A 17,537-nucleotide genomic window follows, 5' to 3' on the forward strand; every position below is an offset into this window, starting at 1 on the left:
CAACTACAGCCTCCAGATTGGCAACTGGCATCCCAGCCCCTCAATGTCTGTGCTCCTCCTGGACCCAGAGCCAAGTGGGGTGGGAGGCAACCTGGACCCTACAGACCTGGGCTCAGGCCTCCTTCCTCGTCCTGGGTTCCGGCCCCCACCCCACCCCCCCAACCCCCAGCCATTCACTCAGTCCCCCTGATCATTCCCCGCAGGGCCTCCTTCCTCGTCCTGGGTGCCCGCCACAACCCCCCCAACCCACCCCCAGCCATTCACTCAGTCCCCCTGATCATTCCCCGCAGGGCCTCCTTCCTCGTCCTGGGTGTCCCCACCCCAGCCATTCACTCAGTACCCGCCCCCCCCACTCCCCGCCACAGATCGTTCCCCACAGGGGCTGCCGGCCCCACCCCAATGGGTGCAGCCTTCTCTCCATGAGCCTTGAGCAGTTTTCCCAATGGAAGGACATTCTCTCCCACAGCAGGTGCCAACTAAGGGGACAACAGAACTCTGGCTCCTGGACACATGGTGCGCACTTTCTCCTCACACCTGATGAGGATGCCTGGTCACAGTGGAGATGATACAGGCACCACCTCCTGACCCCACGTTTAGTACAAACCTTCAGTCGTGCAGAGTTGTGGATATTGCATCAAGACCTCACTTTTTAATGACAACACTCCTGGATAACTAGTAAGTAACATATAATATGTAGCTTTTATTTGAGTTTTTTTTTCTGTTCTAAGCACTTACCTATTAGATCTTTCAATCACTCTTCTCAGGAAGTAATGAACCTTACTCACACATGAAAATTGTGAGGTTCAAAAGGGGACATAATTTGTCCATCGTCAAAGCTGGTAAAGGGCAGAACGTGGCTCTTGCTTACCTTGTATTTAGTCTGTAGATTTAATTAATGTTGATGTGGAGCAGAATATATTTATAAACTCACAAGTAAAAAATTTTATAATCATCAGTCAGTAAGTGGGAATTTATGATCTGTTGTTGGAGAATGTCCATGTTATTTCACCCCACCCCTCATGTGATGTTCCTTCATTCATGAAAGTCATTGTGTATTCAGAGTGTGCACATCTCTGATAAACCTGAAAGACAAATGCCAAGTCAGCCCAAAGGAATATCAGACTTCAATTCAGCAGGCTTGCGATTTTGACACACACAGCTGCCCTTTCCTAGCACTGTCATCCTCAACCATCAGCTCTGGACATTTGGGGCATGGAGTGACCTGGACCAGAATGCCCAGCATGCTTTTAGGAATCAGTGACCTTTAAAGTGTGACTGTGAACTTTATCCGACAAGGATGGCCCTGCCAGGCCCCTCCCAGAGGAAGCTGCCTAAGGATGCGATGCTAGAGAACAGCGGTCATCTGCTCACCTGTTCATTGTGGGTGAGACTGTCAGCATTTATTTACTTACTAGAGAATCACCTAGAAGAGCTTCCCCAGAGCTCACTCCCCTCTACCCAGACACACACACTCTCCTACAGCACTTAGGACATGGAGGAAGAGATTCTGTTCATTTGGTTATTTCATCTTGAGCATGTCAAGAGATTGTAGGCTTTCTGAAAACAATCATATGTCTTTCTTATTGCTCCATATAGAACACTCAGAGCAGTGCTGGGCACTCATTTCATGGGGGCATTAAATGGATAGACACTTTCTGCTGTGCAAACCATGGTGTAATTCAACCTTACAAAGTTAAATAGAGCAGACATTATCCCTTTAAAATACAATTCTTGGAGTTGGGACTGAGTTATGTTACTGGATATGTTTTTAAAATAAAGTTCAGTCCACTATAGAACAGGTGATTCACAGTGGTCACAGGAAAGGGGAAAAGGAGATTCTGTCAGCCACCTTGGGCCTGGGTTTGAGCATGAGTAGACAGTTCCTGGACTTCTGAGCCCAGCGTCAGTGTCCTCCCTGCTCTGGGAAGGGGCCGGCAGTGTGTCCAGGGCTCAAGACGTCTTTTCCTGAGCTGCTCTTTACTGTTCACCTTGCCTCTCCTCCTGATGGGAACTTGAAGACCACACACAGATAACACAGAACTGCACATCCATGTACATTTTTCCACAGAGGGTTTTTGACTCTACATAGATGTGATTTCCTGGCTGGACCAGGAGAAGAGAGGTGGAAGGCAGAAAGGACTCTCAGAGTCCCAGGTCCAGGTGGATCCAGGCTCCTGGGTTCTGTGTGGAGAGGAGACTGCTCAGGGAGCAAACAGGACCAGTCACATCAGCTACAGAGTCTCTTCAGGAAAAGGTCTGAAAGCTCTGACATCTTGGCAGGCCAGTGCAGAAATAGCCCTTGGATAGTGTCCTAATTCTCTGAACACACTGATTTTGATTCTTCTTAGTGTATATTCTTTGGCTTCAGAGAGAGTTGTTTCTATTATTATTGGAGCTAAACATTCAAGTAGCCATGTTTATTTCAGGCTCTCACCTTTATTGACTTTCCTTGACATTAAACCCTCATTTTATTTTTTGTTCATTTTACCCTTAAAAATATTCTACATCAATATTTCCATATTGTATGTTCCATCAATGTTCCATATTGTATATCTAATAACTATTACATTCTCCCATTTCTGTGTTAAAATCCAATACTTGACACATATGTACCTTAGCTTTGCAAACATTTCCAAAATTTTCCTTCCCCTAAGTCACTCTACTTATTTCTTTTCCCTCTTTTTTCAGGCATGGAAGGTAGACCTAGAAAGCATGGAAGGATACCCACACAGGATACCTTCAGGAAGGGCCCATTTATCTACAGGTCAATGGTAAGTTTCTTGAGGATGAAATCTGCTCATCACATTAGTGACCTGGTAATGGGATGAGTTAGGAATTCAGCACAATCTTCAGAAGAAAAAATAGGCCTGAGCATAAATGCCATCCAGTAGAAAGTTTTGAACAGTGTAAGGTTGGGGATAATATTGTCCTGAAGTCAAACTGTAACTTCAGCTTTAAGAGAAGGGTAATCGCCTCAGCATAGCTTGTATACATAATGCTTGAAAACTAAAGAAGACCTAAAACTCATTTAGAACATTAAGCATGTGAGAGACCACAGAAGAGAAAATGCTTATGCATTCAGCAAAGTAACACCGCATGAAAACAAAACAAACGTGGAGAGTTTCCAAAGGAGACCATCACAGAGAGAGCGGACCGCTGTCAGTGCGCAGAGAAACAGTACCTGGATGTGCGCTGGCAGTCTCTCACGGCCTCTCCTCTCCGTGCAGGTTAGCAGAGGCTTCATATTGGAAAAGAGGCATGAATGGAACGCATATGAGGACGCTTTCACATATAACAACGTCGACTCCACATGTATTAACTCATGCAGAAGAGAACCCCAATAAACGTTATGAATGTGGGAAAGAATTCAAGGAGAGCACTTGCTTTTATGTGCACCAAAAATTCAGATAAGAGAAAAATCCTATACTTGTTGCCAAGTTGGAAGAGCCTTTGGTCATTCTTTATTCATATTTTAACTAACAGAAGGTGAATTCTACTACAGAGAGTTCAACTGTTAACATGGGAAAGCTTCAGTCGATGCTCTAAACTTAGACAATATGAGAGAACTTGCCCTAGAGAGACCCCTACAAATGTTGTGAAGGAGGGAAATAACTCAGCTGGAGACTTGGCTGTGTATACACCAAAAATCACACTGTAGAGAAATCCTGAAAATGTAATGAATGTGTGAGATCCTTCATCAGAGGCCAAGTTTTATTCCCACCTATAAGCCCCCACACAGGGGAGAAGACCTTTATCTGGAATGACCATGGAAGAGCTTTCAGTGAATCTTCATTCCTTCAAAGTCATGGACTCATTCACACTGGAGAGAAACCACATGAGTGTCATCTATGTGCAAAAGCATTAGATGAAGACATGACCTTAGTCATCATGTGAAAAGTCATGAATGGAGAAGAGCCTTTAGATGCCCCTCTCACATTTATATGCACAGAGAATGCAGGAAGAGACACCCTATGTCTGCAATCAATGAGGTAGATCCTCCAGCCAGAAGTTTTTTTTCTTTGTTTTTTAGAAGTTTTTTTTCTTAAACCACCAGGAAAGTCATGTGAAAATACACCGTGGCCCTGTTATCATGGTGGGATAACCTTCAGTGGGAGCTTCAGCCTTAGCACACACAGAGAACTCAGAGTGGACATTAATTCAGTTACTTTTGTTAGTTTAAAATTTTCATTTATTATCTCCTTCATAAATTTTAAAAAGTATAAATTAATTTCATCTTTAAACAAGGAGAATTGTGTGTACCTGGACAGGAAAATTCCAAGACCTGAGTCAGGCAGTACTTCATCTCCTATGTTAGAATTTTGTAGCCAAAGGATTTTCCCCAGAAGAACAGATAGATATCTTGGAACCAAAAAGTTAGAAGATCATTGCAGACTTGGAAAATCCCATTTCTAGGTTCTGTTAGAACAGCAGGGGTAAATGTATTGATTCATGGAAAAGCACTGCCCTTAGAGATCCATTTGTAAGTCTACCCTCCAAAGATCCACTCTTTACCCAGATACTTTTCTTAGATGCCCAGAGAAAGATGAGCAGAGAGAGCGCATCCATTTTATAAGTTAAACCTGCAAAACACTTACTTAGGGAAAGAGTTGGGCTCCCTGTTTAGATCAATTGCATGTTCTTTGTTGAGCAAAACATCCATTTTAGCACTGAGGTAAAATTAAGACTGCTGGGTGAAAGCATGGTTTGCTCATAGGCCTATAAGGCACACATAGTAGTTGCATTAAAGTCAAGTTCACTCCATGTATAAGTCAAAATGACTTTTCCATATCTTAACATGTCAACATTTCCTTTATCATTATCTTTCAGAAAAAAATGAAGAGGGTGTCTTAACTAAATATGAGAGAAGGCCTTTGGACAAGCACAGAAGTTTACTGAGGAGATGATGTCATGGGAACAATTTTTATTTTTAGAATTTATTCTAGATGGAAGAGTCTGAGTTGATGGGCCTGAGATGGAGATCCAGATATGAGTCATGCAGGGTCCATATTTCTGCTAGAGATGCTGCTGAGCCATAGGTAGACAGCCCTCTGTGAACAATTCCTTATTAACCTGGCAGAGCACTTGTAACGTTCGTGCAAACAGGTGAGGGGACCTTTGATACTCAGGAGGAATTGGGTTATTGAAAGAAGAGCCCCCAGTGCCTGTCTGACTGAGAGAGGACAGTGGTGACGGTCATCCAAGGGGAGATGCCAAAATCCTGCGACACTGGGGGGTTACATTGTCCTTTGGTGTTGCTTCACTGTTCTGCACTGTAGCTGCTCCTTCTTAGATTTATTTTCTGTTAAAAAAAATATGAAGAATCAAGGAAAGTCAGGGAAAGTGGAGTAGGTACTCTTGGCCCCAGAGCCACTTTCTGAAGAAAAAAAAAATCAATTATTTCAGTGCCCGAGATGACATTTGGAACCTCTGGTATAATTACCATTAAATATCTAGTTTCTGTGAACTGAGAGTGACCTCCTTCCCATGTGTGCACATTAAACCAGGTGAACTGGCTCATGTGTGGCCCACGTCACAGCAGCAGGAAGTGCAGGAGTGGAATCACAGGGTGAATGACCAGATACGAGGCTCATGTGTGGCCCACATAACGGCAGCAGGAAGTGCAGGAGTGGAATCACAGGGTGAATGACCAGATACGGGGCTCATGTGTGGCCCATGTAACAGCAGCAGGAAGTGCAGGAGTGGAATCACAGGGTGAATGACCAGATATGGGGCTCATGTGTGGCCCATGTAACAGCAGCAGGAAGTGCAGGAGAGGAATCACAGGGTGAATGACCAGATACGAGGCTCATGTGCGGCCCACATCACAGCAGCAGGAAGTGCAGGAGAGGAATCATAGGGTGAATGACCAGATACGGGGCTCATGTGTGGCCCATGTAACAGCAGCAGGAAGTGCAGGAGTGGAATCACAGGGTGAATGACCAGATACGGGGCTCATGTGTGGCCCATGTAACAGCAGCAGGAAGTGCAGGAGAGGAATCACAGGGTGAATGACCAGATACGGGGCGGCCCACATCACAGCAGCAGGAAGTGCAGGAGTGGAATCACAGGGTGAATGACCAGATACGGGGCTCATGTGCGGCCCACATCACAGCAGCAGGAAGTGCAGGAGTGGAATCACAGGTTGAATGACAGGGTGAATGACCAGATATGGGGCTCATGTGTGGCCCATGTAACAGCAGCAGGAAGTGCAGGAGTGGAATCACCTGGCCTGTTTATTGGCTTTTGATGGGCAAGCAACCAGACCCCACACTCGGTCTTTTGTAACAGATTTTGGCCCCCAGGATGGGGCTGCCTGCTGCTGGCTCCTGTGCTTTCACGGCACCTGGCTTACCTGGGTTTTCTAGGGGAGATCTATGGCCATGACAGTGTATGAGCCTGCTTGTGGTTAGCTAGCCCCTAGTAGGGGATATGGGACGTGTTCCTAGCAGCTATCAAAACCATTTGTTTTGAGAATCCTCTCTGTTTCTCCCCTTCTTGGCACTGGCTGCCAACTTGTGCTTTTCATTGGCGGAATGGAAACTTGCATCTAGGAGGAGCTGACAAGCTCCACGAGTGGGTAAGTCCACTGCGCACTGGTGTGCACACAGCGACCTTCCCATGTGTGAGTGTTAGTGCTATGTGGGCATTCCTGCCAGTTGGTTCTGATGTGTGTCTGATGTTGAGGATCATTTGTGAGCACGGACTGCTATTTAGGCATTTTTACCAGTTGGTTCTGACTCCTGGCTAACAGAGCAGGATGGCTGCAGCCCTCAGCAGGTGGCCATTGCGCTGTCTCATTATGCTGCTCCCTGTTACTAGGCAACAGGTCTTGCGCAGCCATTGGTCGGCGCCTCAGTCGGCCCCACCCAGAAGCAACCAACTGTTGACGAGTGTTAGTTGTCCTGCTCAACTATTGGTCAGCACCACAGCGGGCCCTGCCTACTGGTAACTGTCAGTGAGGGACCACTGGGGAAGCGATTCAGCCAGGGGTCAGTGGGGTCCTGGTCACCCAGTGGAGAGTGAGGTAAGAGGCAGACTCAGGCCTTCTCCAGGAGGCCCTCCAGATTCCCCAGCCTTCGGTCCGTGGGTGAGTGGAGGGCCCAGGGAACAGACTGGGGCTCCATCCTGCAGGGCTCCAGAGGCCTCATAAGGCCTCCACTGGCCTTGGCCCAGCCCTTGAGGCAGCGTGAACCTCTCCCTCACCCCTGTCTCTGTGACCTAATAGCAGTGGCCGTCCGTATGAGTCACAGTTTGTGGGACCAGGCCTCCCCATTTGGGCAGCTGAGGAGACTGAGGGTCAGTTGAGTTGGGTGCCTGGCTCCTTCAGGGATGATAGCAGAGCAGGCCTTGGAAACCTGGACCTGAAGGAGCTGCCAACTGAGATCTGCTTCCTCTCAACCAGGACTGGGACCTTGGACGGTGAAAGGTGTGCCTTGGGACCTTGCCCTTTCTTGTCAGGACAGAGAGTAACATTCATCTGTAGAGACTTACAGGAACATCATTACCAGACCTCAGAAACAAACGTTCTGACCCCGAGAAGTCTGCAACAACTAACCACACCCATCCCTCAATTTTTGCTTTTAAGGGGGCTTGCTGAAAGGTTTCATTAATATTGGAGTTCTTAGGGCATGAGCGACCCATCTTAGGGCATGAGCGACCCATCTCCTTGTATGGATGTGTATTAAGCCTTTCTCTATTCCAAGCTCATTATAATGTTTAGAATTGATAGGCCTCACTGTGTGCCTGGCACATGGGCTTGTGAATTCAGTAACATAACTACCCGTGAGGACTGTTTGTGTCAGGGAAATGTTCCTTTGGGACTCTGTACTGGTCACCCTCGGAGAGGGTTTGTGACTCATCTGTCACTCAGTGTGTGAGACTGTATTCCATTTGCGTGATTGGTATTCTTGCTGCCTTATGCAAAATGACAACTCATTAGGGCGCAATTAAGCAAAATTTTAGCTACAAAATTATAACTAAGACAAAGAAAGATGACTATTATTATTATTATTATTTTGAATAATGTATGGCAGCAGCAGATAGTGAAGGACAGGGAATCCGGGCGTGCTGCAGTCTGTGGGGTCACAAAGAGTCGGACACAACTGAATGACTGAGCAACAAAAAAATGGCAACATTATTTTTTAAGCTTCAGGGAAAATTGGTTAAGATGAAACTCTTGAAAGTCACAAAAACTGATTCTTTTTGTATATGCAGTTAGGGAAAGCTAGCTTGATAAAACAGTTTTCCTGGCTCCTGAGAAAACAAAAATATGCCTAGGAGAAAGCTTGAAGTTAACTCTTATCAAGTCCTTGAAATACAAACACAGTCCACTTTGCCTGTGACTTTGGTCTTTGGTTAATTGGGTAAAACTTCAAGCTAAAAAAAAAAAGAAAAAGAAAAAGGAAAGAAGCCTTTCAAGAATAAGTATGTAAATTCGGCTATTCTATTATCCATAAACTGATTAGTTTAATTGCAATGGCTGATTCATAAAATGTAAAAAGATGAAAGAATGAGATCTCTGTCTGAATGTTTGTGTGTCTCAGCACGTGTGTTTGTCTTTGTATTATATTGCTGAGGTTAATTTGTAAAGAAGCTCTATTTAATTGTCCTTAAAAATATGGTCACTTACAAGTCAAAGAAATCTAAATTTACTTCCTTTTGTCTTGTAAGACTAGAGGGAAATTAAAGATGTTTTGGTTTATTAAACCTGTATGTTGTACTACTGAAGAAAAATTATACTATGAAAAGCATGTATGTTTTTAGGGGTTATAGAGTATGTTCTTGAGTTTGCCAATCAAAAAATGCTGGTATAATATTTGACTCACTTAGTTTCATTAAGGCTTCAAGGAGTAAAAATTGTGATATGTAAAAATAATAAGGGAAAGATTTCTGTGTGTAAAACAAGTAGGATATGTGTTGTTGTGGAAGAGAAGATATTTTTGTTGAAGAAAAATGATAGTTTTTTCCTACAGTTCTTTGTTTTTTGACGAAGAAATACAGGACAAATCTGTTTGGATCTAAAAAATAAAAGGTTTGTGAAAAAGAAACTTAGAGAAAAGATTTTTGTATGTTGTCAGGATTAATGTTAGACTGAATTTAATTAGATATATAAATTTTGTTATTAACAGTAAACTGATGCAAGACTGAATTTGTTCTTTTTCTCTGTTAAGAAAACAAAGTTCTCCTGGAATATTGATCTGACTTTGGTAACAGAGACTTCTAATGGAAAGTACTTGTTTGGTTTCTAGTTTTGACCCTAATGTACAGGATGGAAAAGTTGTCCAGTGAAGTTGTCGCAAAGTATAGCTACTCATGGTGTGCAGCACTGCTGGCTCTAAGTTTGCTGCTTAAAGCACGTGTGTGTTGTTTGTGTGACGACTGGGGATAGACGATAAAACATATGGCCTATAAAACATTCCCCCATTAACATAACTCTGAGCCTGTTCGTGATGTCTGCTTAGTTTCTTCCCCCTGGACAACTGGGCAAATATATAAACAAAAAAGAGGCCTAGCACCAAGGGACATGGATCGACTAGAGCAGGCCAGAGAGCCGCTCTGGCAACGTTGGGGAAATGTATTGATTATCAGTGCTCCCTATGGAAGGAATTACAACTAAAAGGGGGAAATGATGGAAGAGATTTTCATATATTGAGGCATGGGGAAGTCATTTTGGCCTATACATCATTTAATACAAACTTTAGGTTAACCAAAACAGCCTGTTTGTGGCCTATTTAACATTCACTGTACATCTGCTTTAATCACTAAGACAATAATACAAAGAGGCATTTTGATTATTATCCTCATTGTAATAAATCTAGTAATTTTTAAATATTTGGGTACTATGAAAGTGTATTATCTTTCTTGCTCTGTACTGGTCCCTCCTCAAGATTGAGGAGTATCAAAGCAAAGTGAAAGCGAAGTCGCTCAGTCGTGTCCGACTCTTTTCGACCCCATGGACGGTAGCCTACCAGGCTCCGCGGTCCATGGGATTTTCCAGGCAAGAATACTGGAGTGGGCTGCCATTTCCTTCTCCAGGGGATCTTCCCAACCCAGGGATCGAACCCGGGTCTCCTGCATTGCAAACAGATGCTTTACCGTCTGAGCCATCAAAGCAAAGGGAAGATTCAAACGGAGCAGGCCCTATGGTCCTTGCCCCTCAGCTCGCCTCTCCCCCCACCCCCGCCCCACCCTGCTGCCACCCACCATGCCCTTTGCCTGCCTTTTGTCTATGGAAAAAGTTTAATCAAAAAATAAGTTTAACCAGAGAAGTGAGAAACGCTGAAGCAAAGGAAAACAGCCAAAGGAGACTAAATAGTAATAATGTAGTCATTAAGCACAGTCAAGGATCTTTAATTCTTTCTCAAGGGCTATAGATAAATATTCTGAGCCACGTCCTGTGAGCTGTCTTACAGATACTAGACCATCAGGTGGAGAAATTAACTGCATGATGACCAGACTATATCCAAGATATGAGATTCCACAATTCCGAGAATCAGCTGCAAAGAAATGGGAACAGATGGACCCTGGAACTGAAGGTTCAGTTCTGTCGCTCTGTCGTGTCCAACTCTTTGTGACCCCATGCACCACAGCATGCCAGGCCTCACTATCCATCACCAACTGCCAGAGTCTACCCAAACCCATGTCCATTGACTCAGTGATGCCAGCCAACCATCTCATCCTCTGTCGTCCCCTTCTCCTCCTGCCCTCAATCTTTCCTAGCACCAGGGTCTTTTCAAATGAGTCAGCTCTTCGCATCAGGTGGCCAAAGTATCGGAGTTTCAGCTTCAACATCAGTCCTTCCAATGAAAACCCAGGACTGATCTCCTTTAGGATGGACTGGTTGGATCTCCTTGCAGTCCAAGGGACTCTCAAGAGTCTTCTCCAACACCACACTTCAAAAGCACCAATTCTTCAGCGCTCAGCTTTCTTTATGTTCTAACTCTCACATCCATACATGACTACTGGAAAAATCATAGCCTTGACTAGATGGATCTTTGTTGACAGAGTACTGTCTCTGCTTTTTAATATGCTGTCTACGTTGGTAATAATTTTCCTTCCAAGGTGTGTCTTTTAATTTCATGGCTGCAATCATCATCTGCAATGATTTTGGAGCGCCCCAAAAATAAAGTCAGCCACTGTTTCCACTGTGTTTCCCCATCTATTTGCCATGAAGTGATTGGAAAAGATGCCATGATTTCAGATTTGTGAATGTTGAGCTTTAAGCCAGCTTTTCCACTCTCCTCCTTCACTGCCATCTGCTGCTGCTACTGCTAAGTCACTTCAGTCGTGTCTGACTCTGTGCGACCCCATAGATGGCAGCCCACCAGGCTCCCCCATCCCTGGGATTCTCCAGGCAAGAACACTGGAGTGGGTTGCCACTTCCTTCTCCAATGCATGAAAGTGAAAAGTGAAAGTGAAGTTTCTCAGTCGTGTCCGGCTCTTAGCGACCCCATGGACTGCAGCCCACCAGGCTCCTCCATCCATGGGATTTTCTAGGCAACAGTACTGGAGTGGGGTGCCATTGCCTTCTCCATTCACTGTCATCAAGAGGCTCTTTAGTTCCTCTTCACTTTTTGCCATAAGGGTGGTGTCATCTGCATATCTGAGGTTATTGATGTTTCCCCCCGGCAATCTTGGTTCCAGCTTGTGCTTCCTCGAGCCCAGCATTTCTCATGATGTACTCTGCATATAAGTTAAATAAGCAGAGTGACAGTATACAGCCTTGACGTACTCCTTTTCCTATTTGGAACCAGTCTGTTGTTCCATGTCCAGTTCTAACTGTTGCTTCCTGACCTGCATACTGGTTTCTCAAGAGGCAGGTCAGGTGGTCTGGTATTCCCATCTCCTTCAGAATTTTCCACGGTGTATTGTGATCCACAAAGTCAAAGGCCTTTGCATAGTCAATAAAGCAGAAATAGATGTTTTCCTGAAACTCTCTTGCTTTTTCAATGATCCAGCAGGTCTTGGCAATTTGATCTCTGGTTCCTCTGCCTTTTCTAAAACCAGCTTGAACATCTGGAAGTTCATGGTTCATGTATTGCTGAAGCCTGACTTGGAGAATGTTGAGCATTACTTTACCTAGCGTGTGAGATGAGTGCAATTGTTCAGTAGTTTGAGGATTCTTTGGCATTGCCTTTCTTTGGGATGGGAATGAAAACAGACCTTTTCCAGTCCTGTGGCCACTGCTGAATTTTTCAAATTTGCTGGCATATTGAGTGCAGCACTTTCACAGCATCATCTTTCAGGATTTGAAATAGCTTAACTGGAATTCCATCACCTCTACTAGCTTTGTTCGTAGTGATGCTTTCTAAGGCCCACTTGACTTCACATTTCAGGATGTCTGGCTCTAGATGAGTGTGAGTGATCACACCATTGTGATTATCTGGGTCATGAAGACCTTTTTTTGGTACAGTTCTCCTGTGTATTCTTGCCACCTCTTAATATCTTCTGCTTCTGTTATGTCCATACCATTTCTGTCAATTATTGAGCCCATCATTGCATGAATGTTCCCTTGGTATCTTTAATTTTCTTGAGATCTCTAGTCTTTCCCATTCTATTGTTTTCCTCTATTTCTTTGCATTAATCACTTCAGTATTCTTGCCTTGAGAACCCCATGAACCGTATGAAAAGGCAAAAAGATAGGACACTGAAAGATGAACTCCCCAGGTCGGTAGGTGCCCAATATGCTACTGGAGATCAGTGGGGAAATAACTCCAGAAAGAATGAAGGGATGGAGGCAAAGCAAAAACAACACCCAGTTGTGGATGGGAGCAGTGATAGAAGCAAGGTCCAATGCTGTAAAGAGCAGTATCGCACAGGAATCTGGAATGGCAGGTCCATGAATCAAGGACATTGGAAGTGGTCAGACAGGAGATGGCAAGAGTGAACGTCGACATTCTAGGAATCAGCGAACTAAGATGGACTGGACTGGGTGAATTTAACTCAGATGACCACTATATCTACTCCTGTGGGCAGGAATCCCTTAGAAGAAATGGAGTACCCATCATGGTCAACAAAAGAGTCTGAAATGCAGTACTTGGATGCAATCTCAAAAATGACAGAATGATCTCTGTTTGTTTCCAAGGCAAACCATTCAATATCACAGTAATCCAAGTCTATGCCCTGACCAGTAATGCTGAAGAAGCTGAAGTTGAACAGTTCTATGAAGACCTACAAGACCTTTTAGAACTAACACCCCCAAAAGATGTCCTTTTCATTATAGGGGACTGGAATGCAAAAGTAGGAATTCAGGAAACACTTGGAGTGACAGGCAAATTTGGCCTTGGAGTACAGACTGAAGCAGGGCAAAGACTCATAGAGTTCTGCCAAGAGAATGCGCTGGTCATAGCAAACACCCTCTTCCAACAACACAAGAGAAGACTCTACACATCGACATCACCAGATGGTCAACACCGAAATCAGATTGATTATATTCTTTGCAGCCAAAGATGGAAAAGCTCTGTCAGCAAAAACAAGACTGGGAGTGGACCGTGGCTCAGAATATGAACTCCTTATTGCCAAATTCAGACTTAAATTGAAGAAAGTGGGGAAAACCACTAGACCATTCAGGTATGACCTAAATCAAATCCCTTATTACTATATAGTGGAAGTGAGAAATAGATTTAAGGGACGAGATCTGATAGACAAAGTGCCTGATGAACTATGGATGAAGGTTAATGACATTGTACAGGAGACAGGAATCAAGACCGTCTCCAAGAAAAAGAAATGCAGAAAAGCAAAATGGCTGTCTGAGGAGGCCTTACAAATAGCTGCGAAAAGAAGAGAAATGAAAAGCAAAGGAGAAAAGGAAAGATATACCCATTTGAATGCAGAGTTCCAAAGAATAGCAAGGAGACATAAGAAAGCCTTCCTCAGTGATCAATGCAAAGAAATAGGGGGACTGAAGGTCAACCCTAAAACAACTAAGATGTTCCTGCTCAGACCACTGTTGGCCAATTTGAAGATGACTGTCAGAGATGACTGTGCTCTGTCTATAAAAGCTGTTGTCCCCTGCCTGCTGGGGTGTGTGTGTGTGTGTTGGAGGTGGGGGACTTGTGTGTCAGCCTTTAGACAAATGTCTGCCCCCCGCCCCCAACTGCCAGATCTTGAAATAGAGCAAACTTTCCTTTTCACCAAACTGGCCTGTTTGTTGGCTTTTGAGTGGTGAGCAGCCGGACCCCACATACTCTTTTGGTAACAATTTTTTCTTAGATGAAAGAAGGCAACAGGTAGATTCCATCCCCAGCACAAGAATAATTGTAATTCTGGTGTCTTAGCTTTTATTTTAATGAAGATTACTGAGAGTAATGTAACCAGCTTTATATTTACCCAAAAAGGTTTATTTCAAATAAATTTAGTGGTAAAATTCACTAAAAAATCAGCTGCTTATTTAATAAATCTCTAATCATATAGTGTTAAGAAAATACTACTAGTTCTTTAGTCAGGGCTGACAACATTTTCTAAAAGGCAAATAGTAAATATTTAAGATTTTACCACACGACCTGTGTTGCATATACTTATTTTTGTTATTGTAGGAGAAAAACAGCCACAGATAAAAGATAAATCAAGGAGCATGGCTGTGAGCCAAAGATATTTTATTTATAGACACTGAGATCTGACTGTCATATAATTCTTATGCCTCATGAAATAATTTTTTTTTTAATTTAAAATTATGAAAACGCTTACTAGCTTGCAGGCCCTTAACACAGGCTGTGGTCAGAATTTGACCCTTGGGATGCAGGAAACCATGACATGTTCTAGAGAGCAATAATGGAACTGACCCTTCTTAGAAACCAACATTAAAAAACCAACTGTACTAGACACATGACAGATATCGGAAAACTCAAAACAAAAGCAACACAGAACACAAACTATGAAGAGCTGCCCAAGGTGTGAAGGAATCAGGTCCCGCCCAGGATGCCCAGCCTCCATGCATGCACAGTGCCTTCATGTTGGTGTCCCGAGCAGCCAGCAGTGCATGAGGCTGCTCTGTCCACATGCCCCCTGTCCTGCCACATGCAGGGCACCCATTAGTTGTGAGCAGCATTACTAGTTGAGCACAGTTCATCACCAAGTCACCACTACCTACCGTGTCTTCTGGAGGGAGAGAAGCCACCTTTGCATCCTCAGCCCTGTGCAGAGCTGTTATTCCAGCTCCTGTCCACCATGTGGTAGCTTGTTCAGGGTGCCGAGATCCATCCGAGAGCTAATCAGGGCTCGAGTCCTCAGAGGAATCCACACCATCCTTGCAACCCTCCAGGGAAGTGACCCTGCACCCACAGGAAGTGCAACTTCAGATCTCGGGGTGTCAGCTGGGTAAGGGGGGTCAAGCATGGAAAAGGCATAGTGCATAGCTCTGCATGGATGAAAGCTGCAGTCTTTGCTAATTGGTGTGATATTATATTAAAATTTTTTGTGTCTAAATATGAATAAGAAATTATGTCCCAGTCTTAATTTGTATAGATAGTTTTCTCTTTTTAACTTTTTACTTACTGTATTTTTTATTTCAACTTTCCAGTTTTTCTTGCCAATTTTTCTGCAAGGATGTTCACTCTATTACAGATTTTTAGATGCTATTTATTAGGAATATCAGATTTCTTCCACATATATTATAAATAGCATTCTGAGTTGACAGTTATCTTTAAAGAAAGGTAATACCCAAGAATGTTCAAACTACCACACAGTTGCACTCATCTCACACCATAGCAAAGTAATGCTCAAAATTCTCCAAGCCAGGCTTCAGCAGTACATGAACCTAGAACTACCAGATGTTCAAGCTGGATTTAGAAAAGGCAGAGGAACCAGAGATCCAATTGCCAGCATCTCTCTCAAAAAGCAAGAGTTCCAGAAAAACATTCACTTCTGCTTTATAGACTACACCAGAGCCTTTGACTGTGTGGATCACAGCAAACTGTGCAACGTTCCTCAAGAGATGGGAAAACCAGACCCCCTGACATGCCCGCTGAGAAACTGTTTCGGCCTGGAGGAGCAGAGGCCAGAACCTGCCCCAGGGCCGTCCTAGCAGGCATGCAGATGGACATCCTTAGGGCGGGGTGTGCTCCCTGCTCTGCTTCACTGCCTGCCCTGCATCCATCTCCAGGGAGACAAAGCAAGACATTCCTGGTTAACAGCAGAGCCTGTGCTAATCAAACCCACCAGTGTAGCTATTCCCTAATTGTCTCATGTGACTTCTACCAATAAAAGTGCGGCTAAAAGGAGCCATTTTGTCTTCCTGCCATGGAGAGCAGGAGGGCCCCCTGACTCCCCGCTTGCCAAATTATATGTGTTTATCTTTTCATTACCCACCCCCCCCTGCCCCCATTTCAGGTCTTTCTCATCTGCTGTGCTGGACATGGCCAGAAATCTGTATGCAGCTCAAGAAGCAACAGTTACAACCAGACATGGAACAATAGACTGCTTCCAAATAGGAAAAGGAGTACGTCAAGGCTGTATATTGTCACTCTGCCTATTTAACTTATATGCAGAGTACATCATGAGAAAGGCAGAGCTGAGGAAGCACAAGCTGGAACCAAGATTGCTGGGAGAAATATCAATCACCTCAGATACGCAGATGACACCACCCTTTTGGCAGAAAGTGAAGAGGAACTAAAAAGCCTCTTGATGAAGGTGAAGGTGGAGAGTGAAAAAGTTGGCTTAAAGCTCAACATTCAGAAAACGAAGATCATGGCATCTGGTCCCATCACTTCATGGGAAATAGATAGGGCAACAGTGGAAACAGTGTCAGACTTTATTTTTCTGGGCTCCAAAATCACTGCAGATGGTGACTGCAGCCATGAACTTAAAAGACGCTTACTCCTTGGAAGGAAAGTGATGACCAACCTAGATAGCATATTCAAAAGCAGAGAGGTTACTTTGCCAACAAAGGTCCGGCTAGTCAAGGCTATGGTTTTTCCTGTGGTCATGTATGGATGTGAGAGTTGGACTGTGAAGAAGGCTGAGCACCAAAGAATTGATGCTTTTGATCTGTGGTGTTGGAGAAGACTCTTGAGAGTCCCTTGGACTGCAAGGAGATCCAACCAGTCCATTCTGAAGGAGATCAGCCCTGGGATTTCTTTGGAAGGAATGATGCTAAAGCTGAAACTCCAGTCCTTTGGCCACCTCAGGCGAAGGGTTGACTCACTGGAAAAGACTCTGATGCTGGGAGGGATTGGGGGCAGGAGGAGAAGGGGACGACAGAGGAGGAGATGGCTGGATGGCATCACTGACTCGATGGACGTGAGTCTGAGTGAACTCCGGTAGTTGGTGATGGACAGGGAGGCCTGGCGTGCTGCGATTCATGGGGTCGCAAAGAGTCGGATGCGACTGAGCGACTGATCTGATCTGAAAGTTTTGTGAAGAAAGAAATGGAGCCTAGCTTCAGAAGGGAAGGGAAGTCCAGCAATGTCGAATGAGGTCCAGTGGTGGCTGGGGATTCATCTGGAGGAACTTCTCTGAAGAAGGGCCTGGGGTCCACCTGAAAGCTGAAGTGAGAGCCCGTGCCTGGGAGCGAGTGTCCAGAGCAGGATGAGGGCTCCCGG

General features: G+C 44.4%; 1 long non-coding RNA gene across 1 annotated transcript; it reads left to right on the forward strand.

Annotated features, from left to right (window-relative positions):
• The first annotated feature begins 6,886 nt into the window (after positions 1–6,886).
• On the forward strand, positions 6,887–9,829 carry LOC139178676 (uncharacterized). The gene is made up of 2 exons (XR_011563115.1): positions 6,887–7,024; positions 7,403–9,829. It is a non-coding gene; the product is annotated as an uncharacterized lncRNA (long non-coding RNA).
• Positions 9,830–17,537: the final 7,708 nt, after the last annotated feature.

Source organism: Bos indicus, chromosome 22 (genome assembly GCF_029378745.1).
Source record: "Bos indicus isolate NIAB-ARS_2022 breed Sahiwal x Tharparkar chromosome 22, NIAB-ARS_B.indTharparkar_mat_pri_1.0, whole genome shotgun sequence".
Lineage (NCBI taxonomy): Eukaryota > Metazoa > Chordata > Mammalia > Artiodactyla > Bovidae > Bos > Bos indicus.